Source organism: Anolis carolinensis, chromosome 5 (genome assembly GCF_035594765.1).
Source record: "Anolis carolinensis isolate JA03-04 chromosome 5, rAnoCar3.1.pri, whole genome shotgun sequence".
In the NCBI taxonomy this organism is placed as follows: domain Eukaryota; kingdom Metazoa; phylum Chordata; class Lepidosauria; order Squamata; family Dactyloidae; genus Anolis; species Anolis carolinensis.
Genome location: NC_085845.1, coordinates 36,754,732 through 36,772,168, shown reverse-complemented (window position 1 = coordinate 36,772,168; position 17,437 = coordinate 36,754,732). Strand labels below are relative to the sequence as shown.

General features: G+C 41.1%; 1 long non-coding RNA gene across 1 annotated transcript in view; it reads left to right on the top strand.

Moving 5' to 3' along the window:
• LOC134299774 (uncharacterized) overlaps positions 1–17,437 on the top strand; it is a 256,229-nt gene that overhangs the window by 129,587 nt on the left and 109,205 nt on the right. The window contains exon 2 of the long non-coding RNA XR_010007027.1: positions 10,600–10,651. This is a non-coding gene — a long non-coding RNA (uncharacterized LOC134299774). The remainder of the gene's footprint in view (positions 1–10,599; positions 10,652–17,437) is intronic.

Here is a 17,437-nt window from a genome sequence, read left to right as displayed (position 1 = left end):
AACACTCACACCCAAACACCAGGTGTCCCAAATCTACTCAGAGTCTGAACTCCACACAGCTAGAGCTCGTGGATCTGGAGTACCTAGCAATTCGTCGGAGTCCCAATCATCCTGCCCACACTTAGCCCCATGAACACTTAAAGAACCATCCTCCCTTCTCCAAGCATCCCAATTGGGATCAGCTCCTGCAGAAACCCCAGGTTCAGAAGTATCCATAGGCCCCAAATCCCCAGACATCTCCGGTGGCTGTGCCCATTCAGTGCCCGCTTCCCCAGCCACCACCTGTTCCTCAGCATCCATCTCCCCATCTGAATCTTCCTCAGAAGATCCCCCATATAACTCTCTAAGACGCTTCCTGCGCAACTCCTCCAGTGAACCCTCATCACGAGGGTTTTTTCTTCCTCTTCGAATTCCATCACCATCAACCATAATCCCCGAAGGCGCAGTCACAACAGGACCAGATTAAAGATAGAGAGGGGTGATATATATTTTTGAAATTTAAACAAGATAATAAAAAACACAATAACAAATATATTTAATCCAAACCATGGTCAGATAAGGTTTCTTAGGAAAGTGTTTGAGGAGCTTCAGACAATCTATGAAGGAGAGACTATTGTAGCAAGGGATTTTAATATAGCTATAAATCAAAACTAAACACTTAAATTAAGCAAATGGGGACTAAGGGAGGGATTAGAGTTAATTAATAAAAACTCCAAACCTACCTATTCTAATAGACATAAAAATATACATGCATACATTATTTATTGATTAGGGAATCCAATGAAATTGTGATAAGAAATATTCAAACATATGGTATATAGCTTTCAGACCATGCACCACTAATTCTCCAGTTCTAAGCCAGAAACAGCCTTAGACAGAAGTGAAAGCAAATAAAAAGAGCTTTACTTCAGCCAAAATAAACATAATGCAATTAAGAAAACAGAAAATACTATCACGATGTTAATCTTCAAGCAAATGCAAAACACAAACATGAAATAAAGTCTTTGATACCGGCTTACGAGTGGCAAACAACAGGAAGTTTCAGAGATTCCATGCTAGACACGATGCTGGTAACAGACTCTTTCTTGAAAGTAAGATGGTTTCAGCCAACACTGGCCTCTAACCTTGCTGCTAATTTATAGCCCTGAGCTTTCCAGCACAGCTGACCCTAGGGCAAGGTCTGATTGCTCAGCCTTTTCTCTGCTAGCCTAGCTGACTTCTTTCTCCCTTCATTGCTCCATAAAAGTAGGAATCTCTGCCATATCTGTTATATCTCCTCCCTCGTCTTTTTCCTTACCAGTTAACCCTAAATCCCCAAGTGCTCCCTCTTCAACCATCTGTCCTCCTCCCTCAGAATCAGAAGAGCAATCCACAACACTAATCATAGAATTTGAAATAAATAATGAACAGAAAATTCAGATATGGATGTATAATAATTTAATTATAATCAAGAAAGAGAATTAGGAATACATAACAAAATAAATTAAATATTACTTTAATGAAAACAAGGTCTCAGAGTCAACAAGCACAGTATGGGACACAGCTAAGGCAGTTATAAGGGGATTTTGTAGACTAGAAGAAAAAATATTTTTAAAAGAATGGAATGTAGATAGGCAAAATAATGAAAGAATAGTAACTCTTTAAAATCAACAAGCTAAATCTAACACATAAATTCAGAATCAGATTGAAAAGATGAAAATAGAACTAGAAAGCTTAAACCTTTTTATTATGGAAAAAGAAACTTTAGTAAAAATGATTTACAGAGAGCAAATATACATATTATAAAAAGGTTGGCAAAATACCTTTTAAAAACAAAAAACAAAAGGGTAAAAGATATTTAAATGCAAGGAAATAAGACTATACAAAATTCAGCTGAGATATGGAAAACCTTTGCAGCATACTATCAAAGGTTATATAAGGAAGATAAAAAAGAACTTATCAACAAAAATAGATATTAATTTAACATAGGAGGAGAAACAATTATTAAATACCAAAATTTCAATACAGGAAATAAAAGCAGTGGTGAAAAATCTTTAAAAGGCCAAATCACCAGGATTAGATGAATTTACAACTGAATTTGATTAAGAAATGATATTAGCTACAAAAATGCAAAGCTTATTTAATAGTATACTGGCTATGTTGGGAGGTGCCAACAACACTGTCAGAGCATCTTTTGTTTGTTTGTTTGCTTTATCACTAAGCAGTAATTGTGGCATAGGATGTCAGCCCTTTCTTACTGCAGCATTTCTTACTGTGGGGAGGGAAAGCCACTAATACACAGAGGAAAGCAGAAATTATAGTTTTACTGGAACCACAGAAAGACCCACTGGAGACAGACTCTTACAGACCAATTAGTTTAATAATCAAGGACTATAAAATATTTTCAAATATATTGGAAAAGAAGTTACCTAAACTTAAAAAATAAAATCAATATGAATTTGTCAAAGACAGATATATTGGACACCCAATTAAAAACATAATAAACATATTCAGACATAGACAAAAAGAAAAGACTAGCACTCCTGAAATTAGACGTTTTCAAAGCATTTGATACTTTAAACCATGAATTTCTATGAGCAGTAATGGAGAAATTTGGATTAGGGGATTCATATATGAAGGCAATTTAGGAGATATATAGGGAAGGGTTATCAATTGTCAGAGTGAATGAGGGAATATCTGAGGAGTTTCCCATAGAGAGAGGAGTTAAACAGGGTTTCCCACTATCACTACTATTATTTGTGTTAGGTATAGAAGTTTTAGTAGATAGAATAAGGAGAAGTACAAGAACAAAGGGATATGAAATATGTAAAGAAGAAATAAAAGTAAATTTATTTGTAGATGACATAATGGTGGTATTAACAAGTCCCTTGATTGGAATAAGGGAACTAGAATTATCCTGAAAGAGTCCAATACAAATTTGGAGTTGCAAGTTAACATAAAGAAATCTGAAATCATGTACTTTGATGTAAATAAGCTAGGAAAAAAGGAAATAGACTGACTGACAGAAATGGGTATGGGCACTAGGAAAATAAAATACATAGGAGTGTCAATACAAAAATATAGATAAGATGGCAGAAAGAAATTGTAAAGAAGCATGGAAGAAAGTTTCTAGGACTATAAAAGGGTGGAAAAATAGGAATGTATATATTTGGGGGAAAATAAAAGCAGTCAAAATGTTCTTAATCATCAAATGTATGTATTACTTTCAAGTCCTTCCAACAAAAATTAACCAAAGACAATATAATATATGGAATGTTTTAAAATATTGGATTTCTGGAGAATATCAAAAATGTATTATATATCCCAGGAGGAGCTAGGATGGGGGATTCCAAACCTGGAGCTATACTATGAAGCATTCCAATTAAAATAATTATTAGAAATGAAGAAAGAGAAAAAAATAGGATAGAGTATAAAGCCACATCATCCAATGATAGAAATTTAAAAAATACATGGCCCGAGGAAAATGGCATTAGAAATATGGAAAAAATGGCAACCAAAATGAATGCTGGAAATACCTAAGTGGACACCTTTATCATGCTTATATGATAAAGTGTCTGACCTTAATTGGTGGAAGGAAATGAGGAGTTACAGATATTATAAAATTAAGGATATGTATGACTTAAATGGTCAGCTAATTCCTATAGACAGGATAATAGAAAATGTTGGTAACATAAATGGCTTAAAACTATTAGGCTTATATAATAAGCTTAAACAAGGGAAATGTAGCATAAAAATAAAGAAAGACAGAGGAAATATTCTTAAAAATACAGAAATCAGAGAAAGGATTGGCAGGATCAATATATATATTGATGGTTAAGGACAATGAATATATGATAAGGATAATACAAACTAAATAGCAGAAAGAAGGACTACTCTCACGTCAAACAATAGAGAGCCTACTGAAGGGGTTAAGAAAATAAAAATGGGGAAATATAAATATTTGGAAAGGAAATTTATATTGAAATAGTATAGCATCCCAGCCCAACTCTCATATATGATAAAAGGGATAAGTCTGATGTGTTGGCACTGTGAAACAACCAAACGATGGTACACCCATATATGGAGGTAACGTCCAAAGGTAATAGTCTTTTGGGAAAAGATAGTGAAGAAAATGAAAAAAAAAACCTATTCAAAATACCACTCCAAGTGAATAGAGAATTGATGTTAAGTAATAACATTAATGTAAAAGAACAAGAATGGTTTAAAACCATGATTCTAGCTGGGCAGGCAGTGATAGCGTGAGGGCGGACGATATGCAGGAGGATAAAATTGGAGAAGTTAAAAATAAATGGATGACTTATATGGAATAGATAAAAGGCAGTTAAGCCAATAGAAATATTGTACACAAACTTAGAAAATTGCATGCATGGTTAAGGATAAAGATATAGAGAAAATATGTTGTCTGGGTGATGAGTGATGGAAGGTAGGAATGGGAGGTTTTTAACAATAAAAATTAATAAAATGCCGGTAAGAAAAAGATCGTTTACAAGGATAAAGTGCAGTCAAAAGAATTGTAAATGTATGCATTATATATGTTGTATCAATATTCAAGAACATTGACATTAGATACTTATGTTCATATGCAACAAATGAAATCAAGTATAAATAATATGATGAATATATCTCTATATATAAAAGGATAAAAAATTGGCCTAGGACAAAACAACAAAACTACACATCCCAGAAACACTAAACTTGGCAACACAACCCCTCATTCATGCCTCTATGTTCATACAACAAAAAGAAAAGAAAAATAAAGTCCTAATTAGAGGGAAAGGAATAATTGTTTTTATCCAATTGCTGCCAGTTACAAGGCTAAACTCTGCCCACTTGGTCTCCTAGCAACCTACTCAGCCCAGTGGACAGGCACAGTTAGGTCTCAGGCCTCTTCCACACTGCCTATAAGACACAGATTATCTGATTTTAACTGGATTATATGGCAGTGTAGACTCGAGGCCCTTCCACACAGCTATATTACCCATTTAGAATCTTATATTATCTGCTTTGAACTGGATTATCTTGAGTCCACACTGCCAGATAATTTACTTCAGTGTGCATTTTATACAGCTGTGTAGAAGGGGCCTCATATAATCCAGTTCTAAGCAGATAATATAAGATTATAAATATACAGTAGAGTCTCACTTATCCAACATAAACAGGCCGGCAGAACATTGGATAAATGAATATGTTGGATAATAAGAAGGGATTCTGGAAAAGCCGATTAAACATCAAATTAGGTAATGATTATACAAATTAAGCACCAAACATCATGTTATACAACCAATTTGACAGAAAAAGTAGTTCAATGCTCAGTAATGCTATGTTGTAATTACTGTATTTACAAATTTAGCACCAAAATATCACAATGAATTTAAAACATTGACTACAAAAACATTGACTACTAAAAGGCAGACTGCGTTGGATAATCCAGAACACTGGATAAGCGAATGTTGGGTAAGTGAGATTCTACTGTAATATGAAATAATTACTGTGGTAATCCAGTCCAACCCAATTCTGCCATGGAGGACACAATCCAAGCACGCCCAACAGATGGCCACCCAGCCTCTCAATAATAATAATAATGATGATAATAATAATAATAATAATAATAATAATAATAATAATATCATACAATCATAAGGTTAGGAGACACCCCTAAGGATCATCCAGTTCAACTTCCTTCTACCATGCAGGAGGACACAAACCAAGCACTCCTGACAGATGGCCATCCAAGATCTGCACAATAATAATACAAATCGAATCATAGAATCAGACAGTTAGGAGAGACCCCTAAAGGCCATCCAGTCCAACCCAACTCTGCCATGCAGGACACAATTCAAGTACTCCCAACAGATGGCCACCCAGCCTCTCAATACTAATACTAATAATAACAACATCATACAATCCTAAGGTTTGGAGTGACCCCTAAGGATCATCCAGATCAACTTCCTTCTACCATGCAGGAGGACACAATCCAAGCACTCCTGACAGATGGCCATCCAGCCTCTACATAATGATGAAGATGATGATGATGATGATGATAATGATAATAATAATAATAATAATAATAATAATAGAAGCATAGAATCCGAGAGTTTGGAGAGACCCCTAAGGCCATCCAGCCCAACCCTGTCTACTATGCAGCAGGACACAATCCAAGCATTCACAACACATGGACAATGTATAAATACTATACAATACTACACAGGGACATAGACCCCCTCTACTCTCACCACTTTCACAGTACACAAACAACCAAATGCATACTAAACATAAAGACAACAGACATTCAATACCACCACTACCTCAACAAGTTCTCACCAACACCACCAGACAACGCCACAGCAACGCATGGCCGGGCACAGCTAGTATATATAAAGATGGGCTCAAAGCCAACCTTAAAAACTGTGGCATAGACACCGAGAACTGGGAAGCCCTGGCCCTTGAGCGCTCTAATTGGAGGTCAGCTGTAACCAGCAGTGCTGCGGAGTTCGAAGAGGCACGAACGGAGGGCTTAAGGGAGAAACGTGCCAAGAGGAAGGAGCGTCAAGCTAACCCCGACCGAGACCGCCTTCCACCTGGAAACCGATGTCCTCACTGGGGAGAATATGCGGGTCAAGAATAGGTCTCTTCAGCCACCTAAGAACCCACCCCCAAGACACCAAGGATGGAAGACAATCGTCCTCGAGCTACGAGGGATCACCTAAGTGTGTGTGTGTGTGTGTGTGTGTGTGTGTGTGTGTGTATATATATATATATATCTATATCTCACAAAAATAGTTTTAATATGGTTAATAAAAGAAATAGGATTTTTTAAATATCAAGTAAATAACATTTGTATTGAAAAGTATTCTAACTACAAGACATCTAGCAAAAATAAGTGTTTATAGCTCCTGGACATATAATGCCTGATCTCTCTCCTGTGTGACTCCTCTAAGAAAGTACAGTAGAGTCTCACTTATCCAAGCTAAACGGGCCAGCAGAAGCTTGGATAAGCGAATATCTTGGATAATAAGGAGGGATTAAGGAAAAGCCTATTAAACATCAAATTAGGTTATGATTTTACAAATTAAGCACCAAAACATCATGTTATACAACAAATTTGACAGAAAAAGTAGTTCAATACGCAGTAATGTTATGTTGTAATTACGAATTTAGCACCAAAATATCATGATATATTGAAAACATTGACTACAAAAATGGCTTGGATAATCCAGAGGCTTGGATAAGCGAAGCTTGGATAAGTGAGACTCTACTGTAAAACCTAAAAATACACTAACTAATTTGTATATTAAATTACTCAGTTTATATATATATAAACATTCTGTATGAATACATGTGCAGGAAGGCATACGATCACTGTAAGTAATTAAACAGAACAGGAAAAAGATTGAATTGTTGCAGCTTGTAGTATTTTTTGCTGCCCTTTGTGTTGGCACAGCACTTTGATTTTTACTTCCATACAGGTAGAATAGAATTCTTCAGCATCGTATCTGACAACTATACCACAGATTAGTAAATCAAGACTTCATCCATAACACAACAGGTACTAGAACAATTATATTTGAAGCTAGGCTTGATGCAAAAAGCAATCTTGATTTGATTTTGCTCCCTACTACTGCTGAAAGTCTGCAGTATTTTCATTCATTATGACGGGGCTGTAGGGAATTGAGATGATGATGATTACAGTTAAAAGTAAAATGTCCTTCACTGCTGGATTTATTGTAATTAGTATAAATGACATAAAGGAAAGTCAAGCCAAACACTTTGAAATATATGATCATTGAGCAATTTTGTCTTTGTTAGCAAACTGCATGTTTACTTCACCTGCTAACTCTTCGCAAACAGAAAAGCATTAAATATTTGCTAAGTATCATGAATAATTGATAACACAGTCTGGAAAAGAATTGCTTCACACAATCATTGAAAATAATACAATTTGAAGAACTGTTTAGGTTGATGGCCTAGAACTTATTGTTAGTCTCTACAGATCCTGGGTTCTTGGGGGTGCTAAAGTAGTCTATCTTTGAAGCTGACCTGGGGATTTTGTTCTCACTTATAAAATCCTGGGATTTGATGGGAATTCATAGGATTTACTTTTCAGTAAGTGGCTAGTCAGAGAACAACAAAACTATAGAATTGCCCTAGAGGTTCACATGTTTTACTCAAGGGAAGACTGAGGAGTTAGTCTATTCTAGATACTTATCACAAGATGAACCTGTGTTAGGTTGCTCTTCCCTCTTGTTCACTTCAGGTCAAATTAATTTACATAAGATATAGGTCAAAGTGGCCCTTATTGAACCCAACTTTCTGTGTTTGATCCCATTATTCCATGGCTGGTCATTAATTGACAAGTGTTACCTAAAAGTTAAAGTATAAAGGAGTAAGAAAAAGAGAGAGATGGGCCCTTAAAATAAAAGTATTTGCTTATTGTTAATCTTTCTTTTAAAGAAACTTCATGTTCAAGATTTCTTATCAGTTACATTAAGTGTCAAGGTTCTTATCCCAGATAATGACTCAACAAGAAAAAATAGCAAAGTGAAGGAAGTTTCAAGAAGAAAATAAATATTGATCTCCAAGGCATTAATCAGTTTTCATCCTAATGCAAGAAGGAGAAAGAAAAATATTGCTCTTTACCTTCTCACCTAAATAATATAATTTGTGAAAAAAGGATTCAGAACAAATCTTGTCCCTTTAATAATAGCTGATTGCCACTGTAAGCAGGCCAGTGTCACCTTTTAAGAGCAAGGAAGAGGAAATCAACATCTCTGACTGATCGTAATTGTATATGTTCACATCTTACAAAGGAACAAGAATAACACAAGATTTAGGTCAATAGGGTAAATGCAGGTTGACCTGAGGGTTATATTAGCACTCAGCTTCTTGTTTTGGCATTGGGTTTTAGAATGTGAAAATGGCTCATACACAAGGGAAGTGAGAGAAAAAAAGTGTGACATATCCCTCCACTGCCAATTGGACCAAGCTGATGATATAATACCATAGAGCTAGGAACAGCCATGATGTATAAACCATTTATTTACTTTGGAAGTCTGTGGAAAGCTACACTGTATTCAGTCTTAAGTCATGGCAATATAAAGTATCGTAATCTTTGTATGAATCCCTTCTACTAAGCTGTTATTACTATTTGCTTTTAACAGAATTTTGAAAGGGAGATAGGCAGATTCTTTCCCTGTAAGCTACACAAAAAGGAGAGTGTGGAGAATTCATGCTCTGTTGTTCTTAAAAGAAATAGAAGAAGAAGATTTGCACATCCAGAAAAACAGAGCCAAGTCTCCAGAGATTGTAGTGCTTCAGAAGGCAATTTATGGTCCGAGGCAATCTCGGTGTTTTTATGAAATCTTGGGGTTTTTTTTTAAAGGAAGCCTTCGAGAATGTGAAAATAATAGTATGAAACTTGAAATATTTATCTTAAATGCTTGTAAAATACTCTTAAGAATCACTGATAAGGACATTGATAAGGTAGCTTCATTTTCAGATATTAACTTTTTATACACAAGCAGACTGATAAAAATAAAACAGAAACTGTCGGATTTTGTTCCTATTCTTTCTAATTGTATTTTGAATCTCTGTATATGTTTATAGTCTGAGAATATTTTTGTCAGCTTTCTAGATCAATGTATTTCCATGTGGTATAACATCAGAAAGAATAGGAAGAAAATGTGGGAGTTTTCAATCAGTCTGGATGCACCCTTAAGTAATTTATTTGTGATCTCCTTATACATACAAGAAGGGTAAATTACATTACTTTGAATATGTTACTTAAGTTCTGATTTAGATCATTGTCTGGAAAGGGAAAGCATATGTGTTGCAAAATGTGAGACATGGCAACCTTTACCATCCTTTAATATTCTCTTCATCTTAACAGACAACAGAGTACCAGAGTAAAGAGGGAGGGAAGGGGAGGACTCATTCTCTCCTTTGTTCCCTCCCTTCTCACCAGTCTGGCTAGCATGACTTCAGGCAAAATGGCCCATGTTGTGTCCGCCAGCCATCGTTATGTGGAAAATGGGGGTGATGGTGAATGTCATTGCATGTTCCCATGCTGACCGAGAACAGGGAACATGGGATAGCTGTGTAAACAGCTGCAGCTGGTTCATCTTTGAACTGGCCTATTTACATGGATCCAAATTTGCAGTATGCTTCAGATTCTGAGGGAGAATTCAGAGCAACCCACAACTTTAGTCAATGTGGTTCAAGGCTGCATTAAGCAGTTTTGACCTGCCTTAACCGGAATCAGTTCTGTGCATCATTTACCCACCTCAGAGCCAATTTTCTGGTCCCTCACTCTAAGTGGTCAGCATAGATATGTTCAAAGTCAGAAGTTAAGTCTTGTTTAAAGTCAGGTTGAGTAGACAATGATATGCATAGTGATGGGATGTAATATGATGTTGGCTGGGAACCAGAAAGGAGATGTGATAAACTGGAAAATAGAGTCTTCAAGAGCTGATTTTAAAATAAGTGTAGACTGCCAGGAAATTATTGTTTCTGTTCAACTACTGTTGATGTACTAGAGTTTGTGAATATATTCAAATTCTGCTGTTTCTCTTTCCAATCTTCATTTGTTATTTTTTGTTCAAGGCCAGCTGTTCAGAAGTCCAAGACTGAATGCTCAGGAAGACTAAAGTATTCTGTGAGTGGTCTCCATGTTCCCATTCCTAATGTCTGCTATATGTCTCCTTTTCATCTGGCACAGAGACTGACTTGTTTGACCAATGTAGAATGCTGGTTAGTCACTGAAGGAATGTTCTAGCATCTTCTAACTGGTCCTGCAGGATTAGATCACAACACCACCAATTCTTCAAAAAATGGTCAAACTACTAATTCCATAGAATGAGGCGTAACAAAGACCATTTATATCAGAAAGTCACACAGAGCAAAAAAATGCACCCCATGAGGCAGAAAAGTTTCACAAACATCATTCCTCTTCATTACAACAAAACAACATTCTTATAGTAATAATAGTAGTAGTAGTAATAATAATAATAATAATAATAATAATAATAATCATCATCATCATCATCATCATCATCATTTTATTTCTTACCTGCCTCTCCTTGTGTGATGAACCATGGGCCTTGTAGTCCTGCTCAGGACATTGTAATTCCTGATGAAGATGAAAACTTGGGTTTTTTACCTTCCCAGTCTGAACTGGATTCCTCTCAGCCAGATCTTTCCCAGGCAGATCTGGAAACTTTGCACCTGCAAGAAAGTTGTGCCCCAGAAGTATGTCAAACAACCCCAGAGCCTACTTCTCCCGTGTTCTTGCGCCGGGAGTTTTGTAAACAACAGAGAAGTTTGGATTCAGCTTCGCGCAGGAGTGCGAGGATAGCAGCTAAGAATGTTGCCAATTAACATTGGTTCTCGTGAGAATCTTTAAGGAGTTTAACATCTGGTCTCAGAGTTTAGCTTTCGTTTCTGATTCCCAGAGAACCGCTCTGGTGAGAAAGTTGGACTCTATATAGGTGTTTTGCCCGCGTAGCAACTTCGCGGAGTCAATTCGTCAGCCTACGGAGCGAGTTGTGTCTGGACAGCGCGCTCCGATTCAAGCCTCGCTTCAGCTCAAGCCTTGCCTTGCTATCCAGCCTTCGCCTTGCTTCCCAGCCTTGTTTACCTACGGACTTTGCCTTGTTTCCCAGGACTAATCCTTGCCTTGTTTCACGGATTTTACCAAGTTATTCCACGGACCTTGTTCTTGTTCTTAGTTACCTTGTTCCACGTTCAAGCCTTGTTTCAAGTATCAAGTTATTTCCTAGCCACGCTCAAGTTTTATGGACTAAAGGACCTTGTCATCTCCCCTCACTTTGCTTGGCAAAGTGAGTGTTTCGGTTATTGGATTACAACTTTGGACCTTAATATTTCTTATTGGACATTGCTTTTTTGGACTAATTCTGACCTTTCCTGAAGGGTCTAATTCTGGACTATTTTCTACACTTGTTTTTATTAACTTTATATATTCCTTCAATAAAGATATTAGTTAGATTCTGGCCTCTGTGTATGGTTATTGGTGCCTCTGCCGCCTGGGTCGTGACAGTTTGACTCCGCCACCCATAAGCACCAACTAACCGAGGCCAGGATGTCTACCGGAGCCGCGCCGGCTGGACAGCCGCTCAGCTACACCATCAGCAAGGACGAAGTGGACCGCATCCGTGACAGACTCAACGCGCAGGATGGAGAAATAAAAGGGTTGAGGGAGCGCGGAGTTCGCCTCCCGGCCATGGCGTTGCCTACCAAGTTTTCTGGAGAAGCTGCTAAGGTTCATGTTTTCCGCCGCCAATGTCAAGCTTATCTAGAGGCCCGTGATGCCGAGTTTCCCCAAGAAGACATCAAGGTGGCGTGGGTCTACAGTCTTCTAGATGGACCAGCGGCTAGCTGGGCGACGGCCCTGTTTGATCAAGCCTCCCCCCACCTAAATTCAGCACAACGCTTCTTGGATCACCTTAAGGAGACCTGGGGAATCGAGGACAATTTGGAGGCAGCCGGTCACAAACTCCGGCGCCTCCTTCAAGGAGACAGACCCATGTCTCAGTACATAGCCGAGTTCCGCGTGCTGGCCCACAACACCGGCTGGAACGATGTAGCCCTCAGAGGACAATTTCGGGAGGGTCTCAACATTGAAATGCTGGAAGAAATCTCCAAGGTGGATCCTCCCCAGACCCTCGAGGCACTCATTGATCAATGTTTACGGGCTGAAGTCATGATTGCCAACAGGAAACAATGGGTTCGAGGCCAGGGCGGTAGGGCCGGGGCAAAACCCCCCGCTCCCGCCAGTGTTCAGCCACGTCCGGTGTGGAGACCCCCGCCGCCAACCCCATACCCCAGAGGAGGCGAGGAGGTGCCGATGCAGTTGGGCAATGTGCGTCCCAGACTAGATGCCGCCGAGAAGGCCCGTCGTCAACGCTTGAACCTCTGCTGGTACTGCGGGAACGGGGGCCACTTCGCCAGAGAGTGCCCAGCCAAAGGGAAGCCTGCCGCCCGTCTTGCGGCGGCGTCCTCCACGGAGTCGAAGGCGTCTGAGCCGACTGGCACACAGCCGGCGGGGGAAGCCAACGACCGGGTGTAGAGAGGCTCGCCAACCCGGTCAAAAAATCCATCCAAGAGCCGCCAACCGGGGTCCTGTTCCTTCTCGTGGTCACATTATGGTCAGCAAAAAGGGGACCCGTCATGATCCACGCCATGATAGACTCTGGAGCTACCAACAATTTCATCGATAGAGAGTATGCCGACTCTCTGGGATTACAATATCATGATTTCAAGAATGCCCGTGTGGTGCAAGCCATAGACGGCCGTCCCCTCAAGACGGGGCCCGTAAGCCAGTGGTCGGAACCCACCAGGATGTGGATAAGGGAACATATGGAAGAGATTTCCTTCTTTGTTACCGAGGTTCCCCATTTCCCTGTGATTTTGGGAATTCCATGGCTGACACTCCACGACCCTAACATCTCCTGGTCCAACAGAGAACTGCAGTTTGCTTCACCGTACTGCCAAAACCATTGCCTCGTAGCCAAGGTATGCCATGCCACAGACTCCGAGCCCATCATCACCTTGCCAAAGAAGTACTCCGAGTATTGGGATGTATTCAATGAGAAAGAAGCCGAAAAATTACCCCCACATAGACCTTATGACTGTGCCATTGACTTGGTGGAGGGGGCCCCGATCCCGCGAGGGCATCTCTACTCCCTGACTGAACCAGAGCAAGAAGCTCTCAGGGAATTCTTAGAGACAAACCTTCGCAAGGGGTTCATCAGACCCTCTCAATCCCCAGCCGCCTCCCCAGTGATGTTTGTGAAGAAGAAGTCAGGGGAATTACGCTTGGTGGTGGACTACAGAGCATTGAACAATATCACCAAGCGGAACAGCTATCCCCTGCCCTTAATCTCGGATCTACTGGACCGACTTCGAGGAGCCAAGGTCTACACCAAGCTGGATCTTCGGGGGGCTTATAATCTAGTTCGCATCAGAGAAGGGGACGAGTGGAAGACCGCCTTCCAGACTAAATTCGGATTATTCGAGTCCCGAGTTATGAATTTCGGTTTATGCGGAGCTCCCGCAACGTTCCAGCATTTTGTCAACGATATTTTTCAGGACTATCTAGACAGATTCTTGATAATCTACCTGGACGATTTTTTGGTGTTTTCCAGATCACAATCAGAACATGAGAACCACGTCAAAATGGTGTTGCAACGATTGCGGGATCATGGACTTTATGCCAAGCTAGAAAAATGCGCTTTTGATCTACAAGAGGTAGATTTCCTTGGCTACCGCATCTCGCCTCTAGGGCTTTCCATGGATCCAGCCAAAGTTTCAGCAGTATTGGAATGGCGGGCGCCAACTAACAAGAAAGAGGTGCAGCGTTTCTTGGGGTTCGCGAACTACTACCGCAAGTTCATTCCAGATTTTGCCCGCTGGTCCGACCCCATCACTAGCTGCATCCGTGGAAAGCAGCCTTTCCGCTGGACTGATCAAGCAGAGAAAGGGTTCCAGCAACTGAAGAAACTATTCACCTCCCAGCCAATTCTACAGCACCCAAATCCTGGAACCCCTTTTGTGGTGCAAGCGGACGCCTCTGATGTGGCAATTGGGGCTGTACTCTTACAACCGGTGGGAGAACACCTCCATCCCTGTGCCTTTTATTCTCGTCAACTAACCACACCAGAGAGGAATTATACCATTTGGGAAAAAGAACTACTGGCCATAAAGGCAGCCTTTGAAACTTGGAGACATTGGCTAGAAGGGGCCAAATTCCCCATTGAAGTCCACACTGATCATCGTAATCTAGAACATCTAAGAACTGCCCGCAAACTAAATCAGAGGCAGCAACGTTGGGCTTTATTCTTTGAACGTTTCAACTTCCAGATCCATTATGTGACCCCAGCTCAAACCAAGCAAGCAGACGCCCTGTCACGTAAACCGGAATACGCTGCAGGACGCAAGGAGACCTTTGAATCCCAACTGCTACAACCTGAGAACTTTGCCACGCTCACAGTGGGGAACACCAAATCCAGTCCCATTGGTTCAACTTCCCCTACTCCAGGACCCATCTGTGCTCAAGAAATCAGGGCTAGTCAGCAAGCAGATGCCTGGGCGCAGGACCAACTTCGCCAAGGTCTGCATTTTCCCTTTTCGCTTAAAGATGGGCTGCTCTGCTATAGAAATCATGTTTATATCCCACCCGGACCGGGCAGGGAAAAAGCGCTTCGTCTGTGTCATGACTGCAAACCAGCAGGACACTTCGGACTATTTAAAACCATGCATTTGATCCTAAGAGATTTTTGGTGGCCCAAGATCCGCAAGGATGTGGAAAAATATGTCAACACCTGCCCAGTATGCCAACGCTCCAAGATACGAAGGGAGAAGCCCTCAGGGCTTTTACACCCCCTTCCTACCCCATCTCGCCCATGGGAAATAATTTCCGCGGATTTCATCACTGACCTACCACCTTCCTGTGGATTCACCACGATCTTAGTGGTGGTGGACCTATTCACCAAGTTAGCCCATTTCATTCCCTGCGAAGGCCTCCCCACGGCCAAAGAAACTGCGGATCTATTTCTTCAGCATGTTTTCAGACTACATGGATTGCCCAAGAGTTTAGTCACAGACCGTGGATCTCAATTCACCTCTCGTTTTTGGAAGGCACTACAAAAACTACTGGGCATAGACTCTCGCTTATCTTCAGCTCATCATCCCCAAACAGATGGGCAAACGGAGCGCACCAATGCCACTTCGGAGCAGTATCTTCGCTGTTATGTAAACTACCAACAGGACAATTGGGCTTCTCTGTTACCACTGTCTGAGTTTGCCTACAATAATGGAGTTCAAGCTTCTACAAAAGAAACGCCGTTCTTTGCAAACTACGGTTTCCATCCACGTTTCTTTCCCCCTGTCATTGAAACTTCAGAGGTTCCCGCAGCAGAGGATTGGCTGCAGGAACTCACAGCGGTGCAACAACTTTTGCTCCAGCAACTGGACCAAGCCAAGGAGGACTATAAACGCCACGCCGACAAACACCGCCAGCCGGGCCCCGAAATCAAGGTAGGAGATCGGGTTTTTCTGTCCACTCGCTTTCTGCCCTCCCACCGCCCATGCCGGAAGTTAGATGCCCGCTTCATTGGCCCCTATCCAGTGGTGGCGCAATTAAACCCCGTGACTTTCAAACTCCAACTTCCGCGTTCAATGCGCATTCACCCAGTGTTTCACCGTTCCCTGCTCCTTCCGGCGGATGGTGTGCGTCCTGATACAGACCAACCGGCCCCCCCTCCTGTTTTGATGAATGGGGAGGAGGAGTTCGAGGTTGAGGACATTTTGGATTCTCGCTTTCATCGCCGCCGCCTACAATATCTCATTGACTGGGTGGGTTTTGGGCCTGAGGAACGCTCTTGGGAAGACGCCTCCACAGTCCATGCTCCTGATCTAACCCGTCGCTTCCATCTGACCTATCCCACCAAACCGCGACCTCGCGCCTCGGGGAGAGGACCCCAGTTTGGGAGGGGCCTTGAGGAGGGGGATAGTGTGATGAACCATGGGCCTTGTAGTCCTGCTCAGGACATTGTAATTCCTGATGAAGATGAAAACTTGGGTTTTTTACCTTCCCAGTCTGAACTGGATTCCTCTCAGCCAGATCTTTCCCAGGCAGATCTGGAAACTTTGCACCTGCAAGAAAGTTGTGCCCCAGAAGTATGTCAAACAACCCCAGAGCCTACTTCTCCCGTGTTCTTGCGCCGGGAGTTTTGTAAACAACAGAGAAGTTTGGATTCAGCTTCGCGCAGGAGTGCGAGGATAGCAGCTAAGAATGTTGCCAATTAACATTGGTTCTCGTGAGAATCTTTAAGGAGTTTAACATCTGGTCTCAGAGTTTAGCTTTCGTTTCTGATTCCCAGAGAACCGCTCTGGTGAGAAAGTTGGACTCTATATAGGTGTTTTGCCCGCGTAGCAACTTCGCGGAGTCAATTCGTCAGCCTACGGAGCGAGTTGTGTCTGGACAGCGCGCTCCGATTCAAGCCTCGCTTCAGCTCAAGCCTTGCCTTGCTATCCAGCCTTCGCCTTGCTTCCCAGCCTTGTTTACCTACGGACTTTGCCTTGTTTCCCAGGACTAATCCTTGCCTTGTTTCACGGATTTTACCAAGTTATTCCACGGACCTTGTTCTTGTTCTTAGTTACCTTGTTCCACGTTCAAGCCTTGTTTCAAGTATCAAGTTATTTCCTAGCCACGCTCAAGTTTTATGGACTAAAGGACCTTGTCATCTCCCCTCACTTTGCTTGGCAAAGTGAGTGTTTCGGTTATTGGATTACAACTTTGGACCTTAATATTTCTTATTGGACATTGCTTTTTTGGACTAATTCTGACCTTTCCTGAAGGGTCTAATTCTGGACTATTTTCTACACTTGTTTTTATTAACTTTATATATTCCTTCAATAAAGA